We start from the raw sequence: 24,902 nt of genomic DNA, 5'->3' as shown, positions 1-24,902 counted from the left end.
CGGGAGAATTCTTCCCTTCCTGCAGGCCACATCAGTAGAGGATGAATTCTGGAGATCTTCCATGAATTCCTTCTGCTTCAGTTGCCTCCTGGTGTTGCAAGAAACTCATATAAAAAGCCTTTACAATTTAATGAATGGTTTGTCTCCCAGGGCAGGTGTGGAGAATAAAAAGACGGGTCACACAAGGTACCTACAAATGCTGTTCAAAACAAAAACAAAACAAAACACCTCCACATGCCCACTTTTGATTGGCTTGGAATTAGCCTCAAGGGCTATAAAGGTGGTGATGGTTTTATTTGCATTAGGTAAGAATGGGGGAGATGGGACACCAGCTTTGAATGAAAAGGAGTTACTTGTTAGGTATTAGTTATCAGCTATTACAAAATGATCAAGAGGCACTGTGCTTTAGTAGAGTAGGAATGGGGAACCTGTGGCTCTCCAGATGTTATTGGACTCCATCTCCCAGCACCCCTAACTACTGGCAATAGCTAGTTGGGGCTGATGGGAGTTGGAGTTCAGAGGGCTACAGGTTCCCCATCCTTGGAGAAGAGTGTTGGGCTACCACTGGCAAGACTCAGGCTCAAATCCCCACTCATATAACTGCTAAGCCAGGGGAGGAGGAACTCCGAATGTGCCCCTCCAGGTCTCTCTATATAGCCCTCAAGACTTTCTCCAGGCCACATTACCGCCACAGCTCCTTCTGTGGTTTAAGTGGTATACAAACCTTGCAAAATAAATAAATAAATAAATAAATAAATAAATAAATAAATAAATAAATACAGTGGTACGTCGGGTTAAGTATTTAGTTCATTCTGGAGGTCTGTTCTTAACGTGAAACTGTTCTTAACCTGAAGCACCACTTTAGCTAATGGGGCCTCCTGCTGCTGCCGCGCCACCGGAGCCCGATTTCTGTTCTTATCCTGAAGCAAAGTTCTTAACCTGAAGCACTATTTCTGGGTTAGCGGAGTGTGTAACCTGAAGCACATGTAACCCGAGGTACCACTGTAGATCAGTAGTGTCATAAACTGGGAGAAAGTAGAAAATTCAGTTATAATTGTCCATTTAAGGGGGCTGAATAGGCTTGTGGATGTGCTGAGGTGCAAAATAAAGGGTATGTCTAGTTCATACGCATGGCCATGATACCAGGCTATTTTTCTTTCCCCGCCACCCAATGAAAAACACAGAACAGGCCTCTCTTTTTTTTGAAGTCCAAGTCAACTTCGACAAAAAGCTTTTCCCTTTTTTAAAAAAACTCAGCTGACAAATCCTGATTATGTTCAGGAGGATAACAGAGGAGACACAACGCTGGACTGCCGTCTGGCTGGGCCCCACCTGACTATAAGCATCAGTATTTCTTAGACAGCTTGGATTTTCAAATTATTTCAAAAATTTGGCTGAACTCAGCCAATATATAATAGGCGACTCATCAAGTCTGCGGCGCGGAGACCTCGCCAGTAAGCTTGAAGCAGAGTGATAGTCCATGTTTATTAGGCTTCTGAGCAAGACGTCTTCCTGTAACAAGGGAAGATTCGGGCTTAAGCGAAAAAACAGGCTGCACTCCCCACCCCCTCCCTAAGTCTTGGGAATTGTGTGAAGGACACATTTACAGGGGAATTTAGGGAACAGTAGAGCTTTGTGGGTATTGCAGCGGACAAAATGGGGGAGGCTGATGCCTTCTAAAAAGAGGCAAATGCCACGCTCTTTGGAAGAAGATATTAAAAATTATTTCTCTTTCAATTACCGCTTGGAAACCAAAGTCACTTAAATCTGTTAAATGGATATAAATAATGCCAATTCCTCCCCCTTCTAACAGCATGGAAGGAACTGTGGTTTAGAAGGAGGGACCAGGAAAAGGATTGCAGTTAAGTGCTGTGGTGGCAAAGTATCAGTAAAAGCCATTTCGGGCTGGCTAACAGAAATATTGTATGAAAGAGATTTTTTTGGGGGGGGGGTGTAGCACTGAAAAGTTTCTCAGGTTCTCTCTGGCCTCAGCTAGGGGCCTGGTGGAAGCTGTGCTTGAAAAAACAGCAGAGGAGTCTCTTCAGGCTGTCACCCTGAAGCACATGCTTTTGTGCAGTTAATTCTGACTAAAGTGCTTCGCCATCCTATCACAACAAGCCAAGGACCAGCAGAGAGAATATTTTCTGCCTAGTTTGAAAGCTTTCCCTCCTAGCTCCACACCTATGACAATCAGGTTGAGGAATCAGGCACGGGCATGCAGTTTCTCCTGCCTCACAAGATGCCACCTCCACCTCCTTGAAGCGCCGTTAGGCTCCACCCTGACTAACCAACCTTAGCTCCCAAGATCTCCTTCCCAAACCTTATGAGACCTGGCAGCCCTGCGTCTCCAGGCTTGCAGACTGTGGGGTGTTGGCAATGTTTCTTTGCATTTCCTACCCAAACAGAAAGCAGATAAAGGTGTTCTGCACTGGCCCTTTGCCCGTGGACACAGATTGCGTGCCAGCATTGCACCTACGAAAGGCACACATCTATGGGATCCGTTTCTCCTAGCAGCTCCAAAAGGGATCCCCTGATCTGGACAAACTTCTTCATCCAGTCTGGTCAAGAGCCACTTACTTGCCTATACCCAAATAAGAGTCACCTGCATGTCAGCAAGGTAAGGTTTTGCTTTGAGGTGGGTGTTTTGTTTTTGCATTGGTGCGCACAGGCATGTCAGCTAGCAACCTGGCTCATAGGCGAGTAATTTCAGCGAACTTATTTAGAAGCAGTGAAACAGAACGTTCTGAGAGAGGGTGGGGTGGCGATGGAGGTAACCCAACTGCCAGTGGAAAAGATGCAGGAATTCCCATGAGCTTTAAACTCCTGTTTGGGGGCTGCTTTTATTTACTCAGATTCATAAATCAGAGCTGGGGAAGTTGGAAGATCAGAAGGGAGAGAGGCTCCAGTAATTGCCTTTTCTTCTGTAGGAGTAGCATACAGCAAAACAGAAAAAAATTAAAAATTGAAACACAGAAGCAGTAAGCAATCATTTGGGCCAATCAATAGGTTCCTATGAACTTCGTGGCCAATTACAGGATGATTGGCTAAGCAAACAAAGAATTATTGGCTGCTTATTTGGGCTTCCCTGCCCCCTCCCTGCCCCAGGCCAGCCCTGCCCCTGTTTCTCATTCTGCGACGGGTTTTGGAGCAAGGGGGTGGTGGTTGGCCCTCTTTCTCCCATTAAAAAATATGCAAACACCTGATATTGATCTGAGCGGCTACAAGCTGTACAGTCTTGTTAAATTGCTACCACCTTTTCCACAAGCACTTTTGGCAATTAACCTCATGGCCAGCCACTTCAAAGGGAAACAACTGTTGAGTTTAACCTCCTCGAGCTAACCAGAGATTCCTTTTGGATTTTCCATCAAACACTTTTATCCTTCTTATATATGAATATGAGAGAGAGGCAGAGAAAATGCAGGCTGATAAAAGAATTGTGGCTATATTTTTGTGTGAATTCACCAGGAAGACAAATACCCCAGGAACTGCTCCTGCTCCCCACCCTCCACTCCGGCCCTTGGAATGAGAAGTGGGATGGGACGAACACAAAATGGCGGTGCTCTCTTTCATTTTCTACTCCTTGAACATGTGTTCTCTTCAACTTGTCCAGAAATCCCTGTGTTTGCTGGAATCCAACCATCTGATACATCTGAAACCCACCTTCCCCCTGCAAATCTCTCATATGGTTCTCCAAATCATGTAAAGGCTCTTGATAAATAAATAAAAAATCATGTAAAATTAAAGCAAACAAGTAGAAGGCCTGTGTGTGTGTGTGTGTGTGTGTGTGTGAGAGAGAGAGAGAGAGAGAGAGAGAGAGAGACCTACCAACTCCCATTGCAAACCTTTTAACCCAGCAGTGAAACAACAGGGACAACCAATCCACACTGAGAGTGGTATTTGGTTGGAAGCTGAACGTTGGAAGATCCAGGCAAATAAAGTAGAATGGTTCTTCATGGAGTGCATAGTTAAATTATAGAACTCACCCCTACAGGAGGCAGTGGTGATCACCAATGCGGATGGCTTTAAAAGGGGATTGGACAAATTCATGGAAGAGAAGGCGATCAATGGCTACTAGCCACAATGACTATGCTCGGCCTCCGTGGTCAGAGGCAGCAATGCATTTGAATACCAGTTGCTGGAAAGGTTTGGAGGTTCGGTGCAGGGTTTAGGTCCACACATGCATCCAGATTGTATGTAAAGCTTATGCACATACAGCTGGTTCTGCATAGGCTATTCTTCCTGAGACTCTGCAAAATGCATGGGCATCTGGGGGTAGGGCTAGAGGGCATGTGGACCAGCCCTGTTTCCTCCGCCACACATAACCAATGCACATGGAGGGCGGATGTGGAAACAGCACATATGTTTCTACTCCAGACGCATCTATGATCATGGCAGCTGTGCTGTAGGGGAGACTGCAACTTCCACCTTACATAAAAATGGAATGCCTCCACAGCATGCCACTCCCCAGTTGTGTATGGTGGCCTGCAAAGGACAAATTTCCTTTTCAGTCTGCCTATTTCTGATGGTATCAAAGAAACATGGAATTGTAGACTTAGAAGGGACCCAGAGGGTTGTCTAGTCCAAACGCCTGTGATTCAGGAATCTCAACAAGATAGTAGAACAACAAGATGGTAGAAGCAGAGGAGGCAGTGAAGGGAATGTTAAGCATCTGGCAGGTGACTGTTCATGTCCAGGATGCTCCCTGGTCTGGGCCGGGCCTGAAGGTGATGCCGGCATTAGGAAAATCATTTTCTGACGTACAAAGTGTGACGTGGCCAAGAGCTAAGCTGGAGAGCCACCAATTAGAGTGAACTGAGGGAGAGAACTGTGTGTGTGAGAGAGACAGAGTGAGAGAGTGAGAGAGACATGGGGAGGGTCTCCCTTTTTAAAAATGATGTTTTTATTTATTTTTCATGGAGCAGAAGATACATTTTGAGGAAACAATTGTTACAAAAGACAAATGACTTGTCCTGATAAAATAACAAACTTTTGTCATGCTGTATAACAAGGTTTCACTTGATTACTCTAAAAGATTATGCCACATTTTCCTCTTATACGGAGGGATCTATGATACTGTTATGAGGCTTTTAAGGAGGGGTCAGTCTGGGTGGAACATTGGGTTCCCTTCCTGAACCTGCAGTCCTATATCTGTGAAGGTAGAATGCATACACAGAAGCTTGCTAAACCAGTTCCTCTGCCAAGGTAATGACTTTGGCTGGCTAGTCAATGGTCATGATTTAGCATAACCAGATCGGTGGCTCTGTGCCTTTCTCAGACCCTCCTCACCTAGCTGCTATGTAGGAGGACAATAGGCCAGAGCTGGAATCTGGAGACAGAGATGTGCCTTGCTTCGCGCTGGATGTAAAGTTATGACTATGGAGTCCCTCCATCTAGGCTCCACCCCTCCACGCTCAGGTTGTATACATGTGTAAATATAACCACATATACTAAAGACACCACAGTCTCTGCTGATCTTCATTCCAAGAAAACTGAACCCAGGGCAAAGTGCAGGAATCCCATAAATCTTTCACTGCTTGGAAATTGGGTGCATAACAATACTTTTGGTTAAGCACCAGCGATCCTTTCTAAATTTGCACCTATATCTGTACATTAACATAAGCAAATTTTTATGCCAACTGATGCCCCCCTTTCATCCTCTTTTTTTCCATTATGCGTTTCCGCTTCTTTTGGCAATGCTTAAGCGGCTTCTCCATTCACGGTCTGGCCAAACAGTTCCAGATTTAAGTCAAATAGGTAACAAAAAGAGTAAGGGGCGATGGCAGAAGAGCGGGGATGGGGCGGATGGACCCGAAATTAGCACGTCCAAGCGGCAAAAGGGTCTGGTGGGAAGCTGTACAGTTCAATGAACCGCTGCTTACATCAGCAAGATGGCTTGAAATGTCCTTCCCCTTCTGTTTTTCATCTACAAAGATTGTGTACTCAGTAGAGTGTTAAGAGAGGCTCCTTTCTCCTCTGAACAGTCTCTTGCTACTTCTCTCCCCCTCCGCCCCCCTACACAGACGCACCCCCGCAACAGCCCCTGCAGCAGAAAACAGGAACTAGAGCAAATGCTTTTGTGAATTAAGAGATCTCGCAAGCGTAAATTTGGTCAGGCTGCTCCTTTCTGCAGGCCAGAGGCGCTGCTGCCGCCCCAGGAAGTGAACTGTCAGTTTGCATAGCTGGTGACGAGCTACAGAGCCGTCAGTTAAAAAGGTGAAGACTGCAGAAGCAAGGAGGAATCAAGACTGGTGGAAATCGTTTTTCACAAGGAAAATTTCAGCCATCAGGAAAGAAAGGAGAGGAAGCTTTTGAAAAACAACAACAAAAAACAACAGCGGCAGCAACAGCAGCAGCAACAAAACTGCTGCCATTTCCGAGTCAGGATGAAGGAAAAATTAAATTACTGCCGGTGAAGAGAGCCAAAGTTGCATCTTACCCTGGGGAGGGTTACGATAATGGTAAACATTTGACAGCTGGCCTGGAGTTGTTATCTTGGCCTAACAGTTGTTAGACCGAGAGTGAACATTTCTGATAAGAAAGACTTTTGATTTCTCGCTCTCTATAGTTTTGGTCTGCACAGCCCAAAGCTAAACAGGTTTTAAGCAGCCAGGACATCAGCATGTGTGCGTGTGAACAGGGGGGAGGGCTTGGAGACAGCAGGAAAGGCCACCTTATTCTCTGCGACTTGCTCTAAAAGCAATTTCTTGCATCATGCTCTTAGGGGCCGATTCAAAAATGAGCTGAACCTGATTTGCATCCTTTTCCATGAGCGTTGAAGAGTGGCTCCTGTTTTCAGCAGTTTGTCAACATCTTTGCACCCCTAAGTTTCTGCAAACACTCGTGCACACCCCTCTCTGTCCTCCGTCCAGGCAAGCATGAAGCATTAACAGAGTGCAAGGCCTCACTCCAGCCAAGCAAGAACACTCAAGGAGGGGACCAGTCAAGGACATAGAGAGAGGTGTGAGGCCTAGGAAGACAGTGCCAAGGGCCAGACCAAGAGGCCTGGAGGGCCACATTTAGCCTCCAGGCCTCAGGTTCCCCACCCATGAGCTGAACAAGGCTGGCCTAGATGGCTACAATGGCTTAATTCAGCTTGCAGTGGTGGGGCCCATCACTGTTTGGAGGAAAATCTCTGTTGTCTCTTTTCACCCATCCTCATGGCCCAAATAATAGTTTAAGTTTTTCCATTCAACAATTCTGAGGAGGTCCCTCAAAAACCGCTCATCCCGCATGTTCCTGAAATTATTAAAGAGGCTTTGAAAATAAGAAGACAGCCACTGTTTTTCTGTGGTCAAAAGCGTTTCATTAATACACTCCTTGCCTTCTAACTTTCTGTCTCTTTCCTCCCCCGACTCCAGTTATCTGACCTGCTTTAATACCAAAAAAAGAAAAGTGTATAAATTGATATTAAAGTATGGCATTTTGAGAATGTTTCAACCCAAGGTCAAACTTGTATTAAAAACTCAACTCGTCTAGGCTAAAACAACAGAGCAACCAAAAGGACTTCAGTGCATCTGGGCCCAATTACCAGCTACATCCTCGACCAGAAGAGAACAAGGCAGGCAAGGCGGAGAGTTCATGAATAATGTCATCACTGGGTTACCCATGGAGAGAAAGGAGGCAGACCGTCCAAAACTCAATGGGTAGATTGGAAGCAAGAGCCTGTGATTCCTTCACCACTAGAAAACCCAAGGAAGAGCTCCATGTTTTATGAGAGATAAATTTCTCCTCCTAACCTGCACAACAGGAAGTAAAGCTTCCCCCCATTTGTCACATTTAGAGCATCCCATTACCACAAAGGTCCCTGCTGGACCAGACCAAAGGCTCACTTCGCCCCGCATCCTGCTCTCACAGCAGCCAACCACATGCCTCTTGGGAAGCTGGCAAGCAGGACACAAGCACAACAGCAATAATTATGCATTTCCCAAGATGCAGTAAGAGCAAGAGGCGGCACGATAGAAGTTTATAAAATTATGCACGGCATGGAGGAAGTGGATGAGAGAAAAGTTTTTCTCCTCTCATAACACTAGAACTCATGGGCTTCCAATGGAGTTGAACACTGAAAGCTTCAGGACAGAAAAAAGAAAGCGCTTCTTGATGCACAACATAGTTAAACTGTGGAACTCACTTCCCCAGGAGGCAGTGATGGCAACCAACTTGGACGGCTTTAAAAGAATATGAGACATATTCACCCAGCACCCTGTTCTCACAGCAGCCAACCAGATGTTTCCAACAAGCATCTGGTTGGCAGCTGGGAGGATAGGATGCTAAACTAGATGGGTCATTGGCCTGATCCAGCAGATTCGTATTATGCTCTTATGTTATATCATTATTTATACTACCAACTACAACCAGTGGGGCCTCTTTTCATGCATGTAGCTTTTCCATGTGATCAGGAAGCCCAGTTGCACGAGATTCTTAATGGGGAGAAGTGTCTACCTTTATACAGCTGCTGTATAAAGCTGCCTTTATTCAACTCAAGCAGCGTGGCCCAGTGGTTAGTGTGTCAGACCAGGACACAGGAGACCAGGGTTCAAGTCTCCATTCAGCCATGAAACTCACTAGGTGACCTTGGACCAGTCACTGTCTCTCAGCCTAACCTACCTATCAAGATTGTTGTGGGGATAAAATGTGGAGGGGGAGAAGTGTGCATGCCACCTTGAGCTCCTTGGAGGAAAGGAGGGATATGAATGTAAAAAAGAAATCAAGTTGATATATAAACATGCAGATTATGGGGTCTGCAGCTAGAGAGGTGTGTCAGCTTTGTGTCACGGCTAGCCAGCATGGTCCCACTAAACGGTGCCACCTGTTTGTTGAATGAAGAGTGGGGGCATACAGCACGCTTTAGTTGCAAACTAATATATGAATGGTGACAGAAATCAGACAACATATGTACACATGCAAGAACACGAATCGAGACTCTTGACTTGCAGTCTACAGTCAGGGCCACCCAAAACACAGAACTAAGCCCAAGGGCTTAATATTCTTCTCCCACCACCATACTGCATGGCAAACCTTTTAAATAATAATAATAATGAGGGGAGTTTAACAACCAGTGTGTGACAAGGTCAACTATTCAATAAAAAAGCCAAAGGTCCCACTGGACCTTATGTGTGCCTAAGCAGCTCTTTCACTTCTGGCTCCTGAGACTCCTTGCCTATAGCCAGATGGGCCAGGTTTCTATGGATAGGCTGGGTTTATACCTGGTGTTTAAAGTGCCACCTTTCCCTTGGTCTTGGGACCTGTCTGAGCTCCATAGTAGAGGCTGAATTCAGCTCCTCTTTCCCCTCAGCCCCAGTTGGAGCCTGGTCCAGGGCTTGGTGAGCCTGGAGCCCCCTGGGCACTGCTAGACTACAACTCTCATCATTCTTGACCACTGTGCACACTGGCTGAGGCTGGTGGGAACTGAATTCCAGCAATATCTGAAGAGTTAAGAGGTCCCACAAAGGCTTTTAACACATTTGTTTGTAGTTCAGATAAGATTTCAGTTTAAACAAGGTTATTTTGGACAAGAGGCCTTTAACTGAGCCACATTTTCAATCCTCTGCTTGACTCAGGTCCTCATCCCAGGGTCTCGAGCTCAGCCTTATCTCTTCTTTCAGAGTGATGGTACCATATTTAGGATCTTGACCTAAGTGACCACCATAGGCAAAAAGCAGGGGAATCATGCAGCAAGTTGTTTTCTGTGCTCTTTGCTCCAAGAACTTCTCCGTGAATGATCAAAGTTTAGCAGTAAACTGCTGTGATAAAGCACCATCCATTTTGCATGAGAAAGAGCTATTTTATGCCGTATTATCTCATTTTCTGTCTGCCTCTTGTTTGCAGCAAATGGGTAATACATCTTCAAAGTGACCGATCGGATTAAATTTAGAGGAGGGGGAGAGGAGGTACCTTTTGCTCGGTCAGCGTTTGTCAGAACGCTTCTCCCATATTACAGCATAATGGGGGTTTTAAATCATGCACTACCCAGCAGCCATCTTAGACTTCTATTTATTATAAATTCATATCACTATAATGTATAAGGCCATTTCTTATAGAAAAGCAGAAGTATAAAACTTTCATGCCAGAACAGGATGGTTGTTTACTAATTTACAAACACAGATGAGTTCAATGCTGATTGTTGTAAGGACATATGCATTGCATTGCTGGATCCCAGGGACAGGCTCAGGCTGGCTTCTCTCTTTTGGTCTCGCTTACGTCTTTCCAGAAGCCACTCACAAAACTGTTTCCTTGTACAGTATCCCGTTGGCCCCACCAGTCTTCTCTACATGGGGCAGCATAGTCTTGGCAAGGTAGCCTGATCCACTGGCTGCTTTCTGAGCCTGCTGGTTTATTTGGCTATTTCCTTATCATGCCGTAGATCCAGGCAGCATTTAAGAATGAGCACTTTTAAACTCGGCCCCTCAGGGCAGACCTACATGCAACATTTCAGCCTCCCCCTAGTGGACCACAGAAGAGTATCATGGGCTGGCGGGGAGCCACTCACAATGTGATGGATTGTCGGTAGCTTAGTGACAGTGTGGAAGATGGCTGCCTGGAGAACAGCAGTGCATCTAGCTGAGTGCACGGAGGGGGAAGGTGCCAGGTGCCATTTAACAGAGGGGGCAGAGGAGGCTGCTAGGGCAGCATTGTAGGGGCAATGTGGCCGCTGAGAAGCTAGCAGCATTTAAAGCAAGTTGTGGGTTAAACCACAGAGCCTAGGACTTGCCGATCAGAAGGTCAGCGGTTCAAATCCCCGCAACGGGGTGAGCTCCCGTTGCTCAGTCCCTGCTCCTGCCAACCTAGCAGTTTGAAAGCACGTCAAAGTGCAAGTAGATAAATAGGGACCGCTCCGGTGGGAAGGTAAACAGTGTTTCCGTGTGCTGCTCTGGTTCGCCAGAAGTGGCTTAGTCATGCTGGCCACATGACCCAGAAGCTGTACGCCGGCTCCCTCGGCCAGTAAAACGAGATGAGCACCGCAACCCCAGAGTGGTCATGACTTGACCTAATGGTCATGGGTCCCTTTACCTTTATCTTACTGGTATCATGGCCTGCACAGATGCAGGACGGGCCCTGCGTGGCACAGTGTGAGCCACCAACATGCTTCCCTTGCCACCCTGCTATACGCTCTGCAGGCTGCTGGGTGCTCCACATGCAATGGGGCTCAAGGACAGACAGAGAACAACTTTATGAGTGGCTGCTGACTTTAAAAACTGGCAGAATATGGTGGGTCCTGCGCGGATCTGGAATTTGCTGTCTTTTCAGACCCTGGCATTTGGTCTTCTGACAGTTTTACTAGGTTAAGAATGCAAGAAAAGCCTGCAGGATCAGGCCAGTGGCCCATCTAGTCCAGCGTCTCCAGCATCTTGTTCTCAAGTGGCCACCCAGATGCTTGCGGGAAACTTCTTGTCAAGCAGGACATGAGTACAAGAGAACTTTCTGCCCTGTGGCTCCCAAGCAACTGGGATCCAGAAGCATAATCACCTCTGACCATGAAATCAGGACACTGCCATCATGGCTGGTAGCCACTGACAGCATTCTTCTCCAAGTTAGGTCAGTAAAATATAAACTGTTGGGCCAGTCAGCATTTAGGTCTTTTACTCTTACTCGGCTACAAGTGATCGCTAAAGAAGAAGAAGAAAGAAGAAGTAGAAGGGGAAGAGATCTTTTATATTTGGTGCTGCTACATATCAGAGAACTGCACAGCTTTGAGTCTTCAAATGCTGTCTCCCACCCCAACAAAAAAGGAGAAAGAACCAAACACACCATCTCTTAGCTACTTTCTCTCCAAACACTAATATGCTTGTGCATAAATAAAGCCTGTAGCTTACTTGGCGAGACTCTCACTGTGATGTGCCTATGGTGCTAACTCAGAGCAGAAAACACTCTTATTCCAGGCCACTGCAGTGAAGTGACATTTACCTAATGCAGCTATAAATTTCCTGATAATTAGTGGGTGGCTGACAATAATGCATTCTGACGAGTGCAACGGCGCCGGCCTGAAAACGAGCTCTCCCCAACACCCACAAGAACTTCAGCAGAGCCGCCAAAACCAGCATCGGCACGACACCCAGCAAAGGAAGAGCTGGCCTTTCCAGGGGTCCACTCCCTTCCGGCTCCTGAACCCAGAAGCACCCTGCAAACCTTCCAACTTCTACAGAGATGCCTTGATTTAGTTTTGTTAAAGCTGAGAAGAAGCAACCGCACGTCCATTTGCAACCCCATTCTTGGGTGGTAAAAATGTTCTTCTTGAAGGTTACCATTCCCCCACCCGTAGTCCTCTTTGAACAACGCTACACCCTGACGATGCATTTTTCTGAAGGGTATGGTCTGAAAGCACATCACCTTGTTGAAGTCAGGGTCTGGCCAGCAGCTGGATGGGTGACCGCCTGGGAACCACATCTCTGTAGCCTTGCATTCCATGACTGAATTGTCCTGAGAAGGACTCAGGTTCAAACAAATCACAGATTCTCAGTGTCCCCTTTCTATATCTTCCCAGGCTGAGGACCTGGCTCTTTTCTCAGCCTCTGTGGATAATCCCCCCGTAGCTTCTCCTGTTCTACAGGCACACAAAAGTAGTCTATACAAATAGGCTACAGGCCCTTTTTGTTCGCAGCTCTCCTGGAAATTGTGTGTGTGTGTGTGAAGATTCACTGACACTGCCAGCCTTCTTAAACCTTCAGATGATGCTGATTCTTTGCTGAGGTAACATTTTCCACAGCTCAGAAAGCAGGGCTTATCTGAAGCTGCCCATGGACCTGCCTTGCCTGGATCTGACTGGGAGAGGTGCCATTTCTGGATTCCATTCCCCATGAAGACTCCAGAAGAAGAGGCTATCAGGAAGATTAAGAGGACAGAAATAATGATGGCCAAGCAAAGGTCAGACCCCAAAATGTCTGAAGAATTTTGCTGCCTCTCCAAATTGGGCACCCCTTTTCACCCGCCACCCACAAATTTCACGCTGCACATTCCCCTAAGATAACTTTTGCCTCCTCCTAAACACACAAAAAAGAGAAAACTGAGTCTTAAGTTATGGAACTTTTTTTCATATGGAGATTTACCGAGTCTGGAACAGAGATATTTTCCTTCCATCCTGGCAGGCTACCGGCAACCAATACCTACAATAGCCAGCTGTAGCACAGAGTAGAAAGCAGAAGAACCAAGACACTTTCCATTAGGGATGACACAATCAGCCTATTTCCATTTCATATTGGTTCCGCTTGTGTTCAATCGTGTCCGTTTCATCCTGTTTCTGTGGATTTTTTTTTTAAAGTACAAATACTCCACTTTTAAATTATATTCATTTCCCCCTCCCCCGCTTGCCCTAATGTTTTGTGCACATTTCCTTGCTAAAATACATATTTTTATATGTTCCTCCTAAAATATGCACTTTGATACATATTTCCTCATAAAACACACATTCTTACAAACATTTAAAAAACAAGCAAACCAGAATTGCAAAATTCAAAGAAGTTAGCTGTGTTCTGATCTGTGAAAACGTTCACAAAATGTGAATTAGATCAGTTCACTTTAAAATGCAGACAAAACAGAATTCTGACCGACCCCTAACATTATCTATACCAACGCAAGCACACATACTTCATATTTTTTGTGTGTTCTTTTATTAACTTTTTTTTAAGGTCCAAGAATGTGGGGGGAATAGTTATCAAAATGCCAAGGCTGGTGTGAACAGACCGTGGAAAAATAAAGTCCCATTTAACGATGTGAGAACTCCGACAAAGCCATCAAGTTAAAAGAATTTCAAAATAGTTGAGCGGGGTTGAGGCATTAAAAAAAACACACCACTTCTCTATGTAAAGAGCAGAGAGAAAGGGGGGACAGGGGGAAGCGTCTGCCAAGGGTTAATTGCAACCCTGCATGAACAGCAGTTAACAAGTGAGAGTTAGAACACCCAGGAGGAAAAGGAAAATTTTTCCAATGCCATGAGAAATAAACAACAAGAAAGTGGGGGGTGGACAGGAGAGATATTTCCTTTGGCCACTCCATTACCAGCACTCCAAAAGCGTAGAGGAGAGAGTTCTGGGAATGCCAAGGCCCGGCGTGCTCTCCACTCCCTCTGAAACATTTGTCTTCATTACCACTCTTTTTAATCAGGGTTCTTTCATGAGTGTTTCTGCCCGGCCCCCAAGGGGTGGCTCTCGGCCACGATAAATCAGCTTCTCCCACCGCAAGTCGCTAATCAGCACTCTCCGGGAAAGAACAACAGCGAAAAGTGTAGACCACGGAAAGCTGGGAGGAAACCCGGAGGCTTCGCGGGGCCTCAAGGAAGGCCATCTTCGCTGGGCAGAAGGAACCGCTTGACCGTCACTGTCTTCTGGGCCGATCGGGGCTCACAGACTCAGAAATTATTTAAAAGCAGCTCACGCTTTGCAGCGCAGCAGGGGGAGATGCCGCGAGGCAGTTGGTAGAGTGTGGCACTTGCACCAGAGAAGTTTGGGTTTCTGTTAAGCTGAGAACGTGGCAGGGTTTCCAGTTGGCTTCCGGGCACAATTCAAGGTGCCTGTGTTAGTGTTTAAAGTCCTAAATGATTCAGGCCCCCAATATCTGAAAGACTGCCCTCCTTCCCTGCAGACCCTCCCAGGTTGGCAGTCGGAGCCGTTGGAGCTTCCATCACACTTAGCTCAGGGGTAGTGGCAGCCTGAGACAAGGCATTCTCTGAGGCAGCCCCTAAATTGTGGAATTCCCTCCCCACAGAGGTGTGCCTGGCAACTTCACTATACAGTGGTACCTTGGGTTAAGAACTTAATTCGCTCTGGAGGTCCGTTCTTAACCTAAAACTGTTCTTAACCTGAAGACCACTTTAGCTAATGTGGCCTCCCGCTGCTGCTGCACCGCCGCAGCACAATTTCTGTTCTCATCCTGAAGCAAAGTTCTTAACCTGAAGCACTATTTCTGGGTTAGCGGAGTCTGTAACCTGGAGCGTATGTAACCTGAAGCGTATGTAACCCGAGATACCACTGCATAGCATTTCAGCAAATGCTGAAGGTGCACCTCTTTACCCTGGTTTTTGACGCCTCTGATGTCTATTTTTAGGACCCACTCCTTTTCGATGATTACAAGGTTTTTTGAATGTTGTATTTTAAATTGTTGTAACCTTGCTTGGACCTTAGGGGGAAGGGCGGGTAATAAACCAAAATAGTAACATTTAACTGGGACCAACCCAGTAAAACCATGGCCTATCAGGAACAAGGACAGGGGTCTGAAAAGCCAGCCAACTCCTCATCCTGCCAGTCTTCGGCCCAATACATTCTGGGGGCTTCCCCCATGCAACACACCAGCTTATATTCTAGCTAAGCCCCTGGCCCGCTCCATTCCACCTTGGTCCTGCCCATGATTTGCCACCTTCCACCCTGGTCCTAATCCCACTTTGCAATTCCCACTGAGCTGCCAGATTCCATTCTGGGCCCACTGGCTGCAAAGTCCTGTTACTAAATTATAAAGCCCTGAACAACAACTCGGGACCAGGTTACCTGAAAGACCGCCTACCCCTCTACAGACCTGTAAGATCACTTAGTCCTTCTGAAGAAAATTCATTCATGATACCACACCCGACAAAATATTGCAGTAGTGACTCAACCACCCCCAAATGGACATTTTGCACTATGGGCCCCACACTATGGAATGCCCTCCCTTTTGCCATACAGTTGCTTCAGATAACTTGCAAATACATATCTTTTTTGCACAAGTTTTCCCTGACAATATGACCCTGTTATTACTGAATTCCACCATTATACCGTTTTATATGTTAGACATTCTTATTCTGTTCCCCCTTTACGTGTTGGTCCTTTGTTAAATTGCTTTTCTTTTTGGGGATTTTTTTTTTTTTGGCAGGGTGGTGGGGATGGTATCATGTACAGTGGTACCTTGGGTTAAGTACTTAATTCGTTCCGGACGTCCGTTCTTAACCTGAAGCACCACTTTAGCTAATGGGGCCTCCTGCTGCTGTTGCTGCGCCGCCACGTGATTTCTGTTTTCATCCTGAAGCAAAGTTCTTAACCCGAGGTACAATTTCTGGGTTAGCGAAGTCTGTAACCTGAAGCGTATGTAACCCAAGGTACCACTGTACTTAAATGCATGGGGTGGTATTCAACTCAGTATTACACAGAGTAGACTCATCAAACTTAATGAACATGACTAAGTTAGGCCCATTCATTTCAATGGACCTACTCTGAGTAAGCCTCAGCTAAATGCCACCCAATGTCTAGTTTGGCCCTCAGATAACCATTATTTATCATATGCCCCCTCCTCACTTTAAAAGCACATGATTGACTCTTCCTCATTTCAAGTGTGTTCACTTAAGCAGTGAACATTGGATTAAAAATGATCAGCCCCATAAATATACAGTATCTGAGACAGTTTGCTTGGGCTGTAGCACATACGTTCCACAACGAGAGTATTTGATGCAGAAGAGGGTTTATAAAAAGCTGCCAGAGCAGGTGGTTTTGTAATCAAGGTGGAATGTAAGAAAAAGAGGACGAAAAACTCCACAGCCTCTGTGACAATTATGCGCCTTCACTTCAAAGAAGCCCGTATTTTGCAACATTCCTTTACGCAGAGATGGGGAAGAGAAAAAATGGCCGCGTAACCATTTGTCTGGTCCTGCTCCACTTAAATGATCCTTTAATTTCCTCTCCTCCTTCCTATGCCCTCCGGTGGCTTGTCCGGCGCTATCTGGCCTCGGATGCATGAAAAGTTCACAGCTCGAGGCCTGAGCTGCCGATCCCCTGTCCAAACAGCCCTTCCCGAAGCACTTCCTGACTTGCTCAGCCTTGCGTGAGCCGCTCCTCAGATGCGTCGGCTGCCAGACTTCAAAATCCTTTTCATGGAAATTCAGACCGGCTCCATCCCCCTTTCCCCTCCCCTCCTCCTTTCCCCCTTTCCACCTTAGGCTTGATATCCGGAACTGACTTCGGAAGTACTCTAATGGTTACCAAATTTTTGGGAACCGCTTCAGATTTTCTGAGCTAAACATATGTTTAGCAAAAGCACAGGCCGTATCAGCCATCAACACTTGACCTTCTGACAGCCCCAGAAGTTGCTGGGTGTTTCCCCCTCCCCATTCTCCTGGCTCATCCCCCCCAACTTTCCTAGGCTCCGTTTCTCCCCCCCACCAAAGAGAAAACTTTTACCAGATAGTGGCATGATGTAAATGCAAAATCATGTCGAGAAACGGTTAGCAAACACGCCGATTTCCAGATGTTTGACGAGACGGTAAAAGAAACAGCATAAAGGAGGTCAACGGTTTCCACCAGAGACTCTGTTGGGTTCCATGTTAAAGGGGAAGGGGGGAAAGAGAGAAAGAAAGAATGAAAAGAAAAAGAAAAGAAACCCAAACCAATTACCAGTTACTCATAAGGTCTGGGGGATTTTACACAGCTGTCAAACTATTTAGAAGAGAGGAATCAAACGGAAAAGTTTTCCCGGTTCTCTGCCAAATTCCAATCCATCATGAGCTGGTTAAAGGATCTTGAACAGTCAAGGGTCTGAGAAGGACTGAAGGTTGTCATTACCGCTAGGGATGCAGGAGAAATTCAGTCCGGTTTGCATCTGAAGGTGGACCTACCTAGTTCACACTGCTTGGAACAATACACAGACCAAAACACAGTCGCCCGTTGAATTTTGCAGCGCAGTTCCCCAGCTAAGTCATGTATGCAAAACTGCATATACTAAGGTAAAGCATGCATAGAAATGCACCTATCTGTGAAGATAACATACAAAAATGCATTACATTAGGGGAAACTGCTTTGGTGGGAAAACTGCATCCTGAAAATGTGTATATTAGGAAATATCTGGGGCAAAATGCTTTTTAATCACAAACTGATGTGGAAATGTGGAGAGCTGAACTTAAGTGTGGAAAGATGAGAAACTGAGAGAAACCAAGAGTGACAGTTTTGCTCATTCCTAATTATACGGGGTGGGGGGGGGAGAAGGAAGGGTGCCATGTACTCTTCAAAATGGACTAGTCTGTGTAAAACACATAAAATCATACCTCAGTTTGCTTATAGACTGGCATAATGATCTACCCCCAACTTCAAGAGAAGCCAATCTGATTTTCTTCAGCAAAATGCTGCCAAATAGTACATGAGAAAATGCCTGGTGTGGGGCACCTTGCTGCCCTGCAGATAAACTCAGAAGGGAGGGTCCACTGCATCTTGTCCTCTGCCTTCTGGTCTGGCGGCACATTTGGATCTGGCCAGGTACTCCTTCTAGGGGTCAGACATAGAACGAAGAACCTGTGGATCTGTGTGCACCTGCCCCATGCGGTGAGCAGCACTGTTGCAGGATGCAGTACCTGCCTGTCCCGCAAAGCAGCTGCCCTGTCCATCCGAGCAATCAACTATCTACTCTTTGAGATGCACACCCAAGCATTTTTTGAGTTGAAATGTTTAATTATACCCCACTGATCAACTTCTAGTGCACTGTTGTTTTTAATGCATTACGCATGGTGTATATTGAGAATGAAAGACGGCCAATGGCCCATTTGGCTGAGCATCCTGTTCTCATAGTGGCCAGCAAGATGCCCTTATCATACATTTTATACTCTCTCTCTTTTTCCCGTACACCACTCTGGTATATTATAATGTGAATGGTGTATAAATCTTTAAGAATAAATAAAAATAAATGCAATGGGAAAGCCCTTACAGCATAAAGATTGTGGGAAAATCCTCCCAGTCCACTTCTGTCCGTGTTTTAGGACAACTTTTAACTGATTGAATTCTAATGGCAATGTGGCAGCTATAAATGTTTTCCAAGTTGGCCTTCCCCTTCCATGATGTCTGGGAAGCAGAGGACCAGTGCCCTTGGTCCTCTGCCCAATGGCAAAGACCAGAGCATAATTCTCCCTACCTCTGCAGCCGCAAGGCTACTAAGTATAGCTACATTCCCATGTACTTGGGGCAACAACTGGCCTTGCCAATGTATCAAGCACACTGTCTAGGAACGCTAGAGCATGTCCCAGAAATATTTCAAGAGAAAAGGGAAGGCTGGAAAAAGAAGACATATGCTTGGTACCAAATAAAAAGTGGGCCCCATATCACAGAACGAGGTTAACTATAAGGTAAAGTGAACTGGTCCAGAGGAGGGGTGGAGAACCTCAGGCCCTCCCCAGCTCTGCTCTACAGCCTTGAGTGTTCCCCCTGTGGGGATGTCCCTATGAGCTGTGCTAATGTCACTCACTTGCTTTGGTGGAGGATCAAAAGATGTGCTTGTGTGCATGTAGACACTTCTAAGTTTTGTGTGGCTGAGATGTCGCCTACTGTGCAAAGTCCCAGCTGTTGCTCTGCCCATCTTTGCCTCTGGCCATGCCCACCATGGGGATGTGGCCCCCAGAAGGCTCCCCGTGTCACACATTAAAAACTTCCCTAAACAGGTCTGCCTTCAGATGTCTTCTAAATGTCAGGTAGCTGTTTATCTCTTTGACATCTGATGGGAGGGCGTTTCACAGGCCGGGTGCCACTACCGAGAAGGCTGGTTCCCTGTAGCTTTGCTTCTTGCAGTGAGGGAAGCACCAGAAGGTCCTTGGTGCTGGACCTCAGTGTCCGGGCAGAACGATGGGGGCAGAAATGCGGCCCCTGGGTTGGAAAAAGTTCCCCATCCCTGGTCTAGAGGATGTGGTAAGGTCTGTGCCTGCTGCTCCTCATACTCGGGGACTTCTGTGGAGCTGAGTTTAGTCTACTGTTATCGCAATAAGATTTCTACTTCCAAGAAGCAAGTTAACAGGAAGGGTCTGGAGCAGATAAGCAGAACGGAAATGCTATATTCAAAGAAAAATAAAGAAATGGAAAAGCCCATTTTTCACTAGCTGTGTTTCCCTCCCTAAGTAAACAGCTAAATGCCCAGGCTGGGAAAGAGTTAACGAGGGGACAAAATTATACACAGTGCGTGTTAAAGGTTAGAAGAATAATCAGTCATTTGAAAAAGAAAAAAAAAAAGACTACATAAACATTTTTCCGGATGTAATTTTCAGTCCAAGGATACATTTCCCAGTAGAAATCAGCAGCTAAAAAGGAAATCATTTAGTCTCCATAAGTGCCAAATTGTATGCTGATTTTTTCCTGGTCTGGCTCAGCTTTCCAAACTAGTGGTTCGGCTTCTGCAATCTTTCACCCAAGGACTATATAAACACATCTTTAGAAGACAGACATAATCCTTGGGTGGGCCAATTTATGTTGGATTATGAAAATACTTAAAATACAAAATCGTATAATCACTGTTGTCTTTTGGGTTTGCTTTAAAGGAGAAGAAAATTGAACAGAGAGAGAGAGAGAGGTATAGCCCACACTGCCCTCAAAAATGAATGAGCCATAGAGAGGATGATCAGCAACTCCAGAACATTTTAAAATAATTTTATTTTGACACCACTGAGCAGCTGGCTCAGGCCTGTAGGGTCTCAGGACACTATCCATGAAACAGTGCTATTTATTGATTACACTGATTCTCTGTTATCTGGCCAAACCTGATCCTGGGGCGGGGGGCGGGGCTTACTACTCATCCTCTCCTGTGAAATATGTTAGCATAATGCAACTAAATGCTTCACATCAAAACCCAAAGCAAAGAAAACAAGAGGTTTGAAAAGGTTGCAAATACCACCAGTTTAATAAGCCACACTGCTAGTGGTGGTCAAACAAAGCTGGAAAGTTTTTAGAGTCAAAACCAGAAGATGATGCCAGAATTTCTGCCTCTTTCTAAAAGGGAATGTTTAAAAGCTGTTTTGTTGAAGTGAATAACAGCGGTATGGTCAGGGAGCTCAGGATGGGGGAAGGAGACACCCTCCTGACACCAAAGTCACTGCAGCTTACTGGCATTCCCCTGACCATTAGGTCCAGTCGTGACTGACTCTGGGGCTGCGGCATTCATCTCGCTTTACTGGCCGAGGGAGCCGGCGTACAGCTATCAGGTCATGTGGCCAGCATGACTAAGCCACTTCTGGCGAACCAAAGCAGCGCACAGAAACGCTGTTTACCTTCCCGCCAGAGCGGTCCCTATTTATCTACTTGCACTTTGACGTGCTTTTGAACTGCTAGGTTGGCAGTTCAATTACTGGCTAACATTTCCAAAGTCACGGTGATCACTTGCTAGAAGCAGCTTTGGAACTAAGGTGGAAACAGGAGTTTTGGAGTTCAGAAGGAAGGTTGGGTGTGTTTTGCTGGTCAGGCAAAAGAAGACAGCCTGGCTTCCAATATCAATACCAGAGCTGGTCATTCCAGAGGCCCCAAAGAACCTACCAATCACTGGGTCTGATGCTGTACACCCATGTTTCCCAGGGTCTGATGCTGAAGACACATAGCTCCTGGTAGTTTGTTAGGCTCAGACCCAACACTAGGCAATCATTCAGATGTCCTGACCATGGCTTCCACAGAGAGGCCTGGTTCTCTATGGGTGGCAACAGTCCATAACTCAGTGGTAGAGCAGCTCCTTTGCATGCAATCCACATTCAATCCCTGACATCCCCAGCTAGATTTGGGAAAGACCCCTTGCCTGAAATCTTGGAGAGCTACTGCCAATCACTGCAGACAGTACTGAGCTAGGTGGAGCAATCATCTGACTTGGTGTCAGACAGCTTCCCACGAGCTGCTTCAAGACATGATTGTGGGACTACTGGGTGGTTGTGCCTGAGTGTAGACAGCCAGACACTCTGAGAAAGGCGCCCCAAAGCAGGCCTGCGATCTTAACTAAACATTTCAGGAGCACCCAATCCCACAATCTGACTCTCACTTCAGCTATTTTTAACCAAAGACATGGGGGCAAACCCTCCTACCTGACGTGAGTTTTAAAAGCCTCCTTGGCACATACTCTTTTTTACGACCACTAGAACATGAGGCGCTCAACCCTGCGCCAAACAGTTGGACCAAGCAGAAGTCAGGAGGTTTCGCCAGAGGAACTATTCACGCCTGCGGAAGTATTTTGGCTACCCTCGGTTTGGCTAAGGGGTTAGATAAACACAAGATAGAACAATCTCCACTATAAAGCAAACAAATGGATTCTGGATATACTGCTATCTATGAAACACAGCATATGCTGCCTCTCCTCTGGAAGTTTTAGCTATCGCGCATACATGCATTTGGAGACAAGACGAACTTTCACGGTTTTCCGCCCTCCCTGCCGAAAGATAAATTCTGTTTTTTCGATTGCTGCCTGAGACGCTAGAGTTTTTATAGGCAACTAGAAAAGCCAGCAGGCTAAAGCCAACAGTGTTCCACCTCCATCACATATCCTGCAACACACGAAAGAGAAAGCCTCCGATGTATAAAGTTATGTGAAAGAAGGCAGAGTGGAGGAGGTTCCTCCCCCCGCAAACACACTTTGTCTTCAGGGAGCAAAGGAATAAATTATAGTGATAAGATCTGGAAAAGTTTGGTTGCAAGTCAAAGAGGGTCTCACATCTGTGGCTACACATCCAAGCCTTGGGAATAATGTGTCTCATGTTCCGTTCACAGAAAAATGTGAGAAAATGTTCCCTTCTTCAGCATAACGGAGACAATAATTCTGCTCATGTCAATGCCTGGTTTTCTGGTTGATCGCCGGGGATTAAACTAGTAACATACATGGTATTTTCAGCCACACTGTGTGTCAAGGATGGGCAGTGAAATGGCTTCTAATGCACACTTTATGTTCGCTACCAGGAGAGTGCCATAATTTTACAGTGCATGGGCTACATCAAGGAATGATAGTATGTAATGCAACTGATCCAGATCCCTCGTGTTAAGAGGTGGGAGCAGATTGGGCTTTACAACGACCCTCCTGGTGGTGACCATGTTACGGGACACAAGGTCATACTGGATCCGGAGCCAGGACGTGAAAAGTGTCCACATGTCAGCACCACCAAGTTCCAACCAAAAAGAGGGAGCTGGAGGGAAACTAGCTGGACCAGCAAGAGTGCCTCCTGACAATAATATATGGAGTGGGTCTCATCCACACCCAGTAATATCCCGAGTGGGACTCTTATAAAAAGGTCCTTGGCCAACAAGGAGACTTCGCGGCTGCTTCCTCTGGTAGACAATCTCTTGATGGGAGCTTGGTCTCCTCAAGAAAGTCCCTGTTGCACATCTGCTGGAGGATAAGGCCACCAATAGCTACTACCCTCGATGACTATGCGCTGCCTCCACAGTGGGAAGCAGTATGCTTGTGAGTAACAGTTGCTGGAAACTGCATGAGAGCACAGTGCTCTTGTGCTCAGGTCCGGATGGTGGACAGGGGTGTCTGGTGGGCTGCAGGATGCTGGACTAGATGGGCCACTGGCCTGATCAAGAAGGCCCTTCTTAATTTCATTGCCTTTACCAGTGTAATGTCAAAGGGATACCAGCATTTCCAAGGGAAGAGCTCTAATAGGAGAGTTATTTGCACCCAGCACAACAGGAGCCCACAAATGCACACTCTTTATTTAATGTGTTCTGTGCTTCTCATGGGCAAGGAAGCATAAAAGTCTAAGGTATTTCCCAAGGAAAGACACGCACGGCTTCCATGTAGAATCCAAGGCCTTCCATCCCCAATAAAAAGTCTTTATCTCACGGACGCTGTAAAAACAACAACCCCAAGTGTCATAAAACAAGAACACGAGTATATTTATGTTTCTCTCTCTCAGACACACGCACACTGGGGATCATTAACCATGAGCATATTATTATTTTTTAATGTACTTTGTCAAAACTTTTATACATCTCTATTTCAAATAACGGCAAGGGTTGGTAAAAAGGAGGGAAAGGAGAGGGGCAATTAAATATGCTAACCGTATAAAAACGAATGGTAACAGTCCGAGCTTCAATTAAATTTGCCCGACCCCAGGATGATGTTTAAAGTGGGGAAAACTTTTTGGTGTTGTTGACATATTTTGCGTGCCATCCTGATTTTAAAAGCTCTGCTATGAAAGGGGGCCATTATTTACAAGTGAAGAAAGAGAAGGGAATTTGCCCTCTCCCCCCCTCCCCGAAGTCCTCTGTTCCCCATTGTCCTCTGTATCAATTTCCAGGAAACCATATTCATTAGGGTTAATCTGCCTCCTAAATGAATAAACAAAGGGTCTCTCTGTCACCACCAGAGCCAGGTGAGCAGATATAATCTTCCAAGGCAGAGAGTCCTCTCTACGAAACACGGCCGCAGGAAATTACCTGCTGCAATCCCACACCTGGAATGGCTCGGGGAGCAGCCTGGAGATGCCGAGTAGGTGATCAAAACCAAAATTTGTTTTATTTGCTTTTTTTTAGGAAGAGAGAGAAGGAATGAAGAAACATTGTGGATCATCTGATTTTGTGACTTCCAAACCCAGATGCACCTGTATTGTCTTTTAATCTGAAGTTACGGCCTTCAAAATAAATGCAAATGATCATACTCAATGATAGGACTATAAACTGATGCCATATGTCGGCATGGTACAGGCCAAGATAGATACTGCAGGGGTTGAAGTGTCAGGGACTTGGGGATTTGAACCAGGGACCTCTTGATCTCGGTCTTAGCCTCCCTGGGACTAGGGATGTGGGACATATTTGATACAGTTCACATTTAAAGGCAAACCTACCCAGGTCACACTTTCCAAAATAATACGAGAACTGAAATACAGCCATCCATCAAAATCTGCACTTGTCCGAATTTTGCAATGCAGTCCACCAGCCAAATAAAGTCTACAAAAATGCACAAGCATCAGTAAAGTGTGTATGTAAATGAATCTGTTGGTGAAAATAACATATAAAGGGGAAACTTACATATAAACTTGCATTAGTATATTAGGAGAAAATTGTACTAAAATGCTGGTGAGGACATGTGACAATGTAAAGAATGGAGCTTAAGGACAGAAAAAGGAGAAAATAAGGGGCACCAAACTGACATTATCTGTTCACCCCTAAAGATGACATGGCTCTTTTGAAGCATTTGTTGTTGGTAATTCCTGCTCTAGGCGGCATTTGGCGGAG

General features: G+C 45.9%; 1 protein-coding gene and 1 long non-coding RNA gene across 5 annotated transcripts in view; one reads left to right on the top strand and one right to left on the bottom strand.

Moving 5' to 3' along the window:
• The window catches only part of BCAS3 (BCAS3 microtubule associated cell migration factor), a 454,578-nt gene that overhangs the window by 176,436 nt on the left and 253,240 nt on the right, over positions 1-24,902 (bottom strand). The window lies entirely within an intron of this gene.
• LOC309357398 lies at positions 2,112-24,630 on the top strand. Its single transcript, XR_014163113.1, has 2 exons — positions 2,112-2,617; positions 24,201-24,630. It is a non-coding gene; the product is annotated as an uncharacterized lncRNA (long non-coding RNA).

This window comes from Podarcis melisellensis, assembly GCF_964234715.1.
Source record: "Podarcis melisellensis genome assembly, chromosome: 15".
NCBI classification, from domain to species: domain Eukaryota; kingdom Metazoa; phylum Chordata; class Lepidosauria; order Squamata; family Lacertidae; genus Podarcis; species Podarcis melisellensis.
Note: the sequence above shows the minus strand (reverse complement) of the source record. Positions and strands in the feature narration are given on the sequence as shown.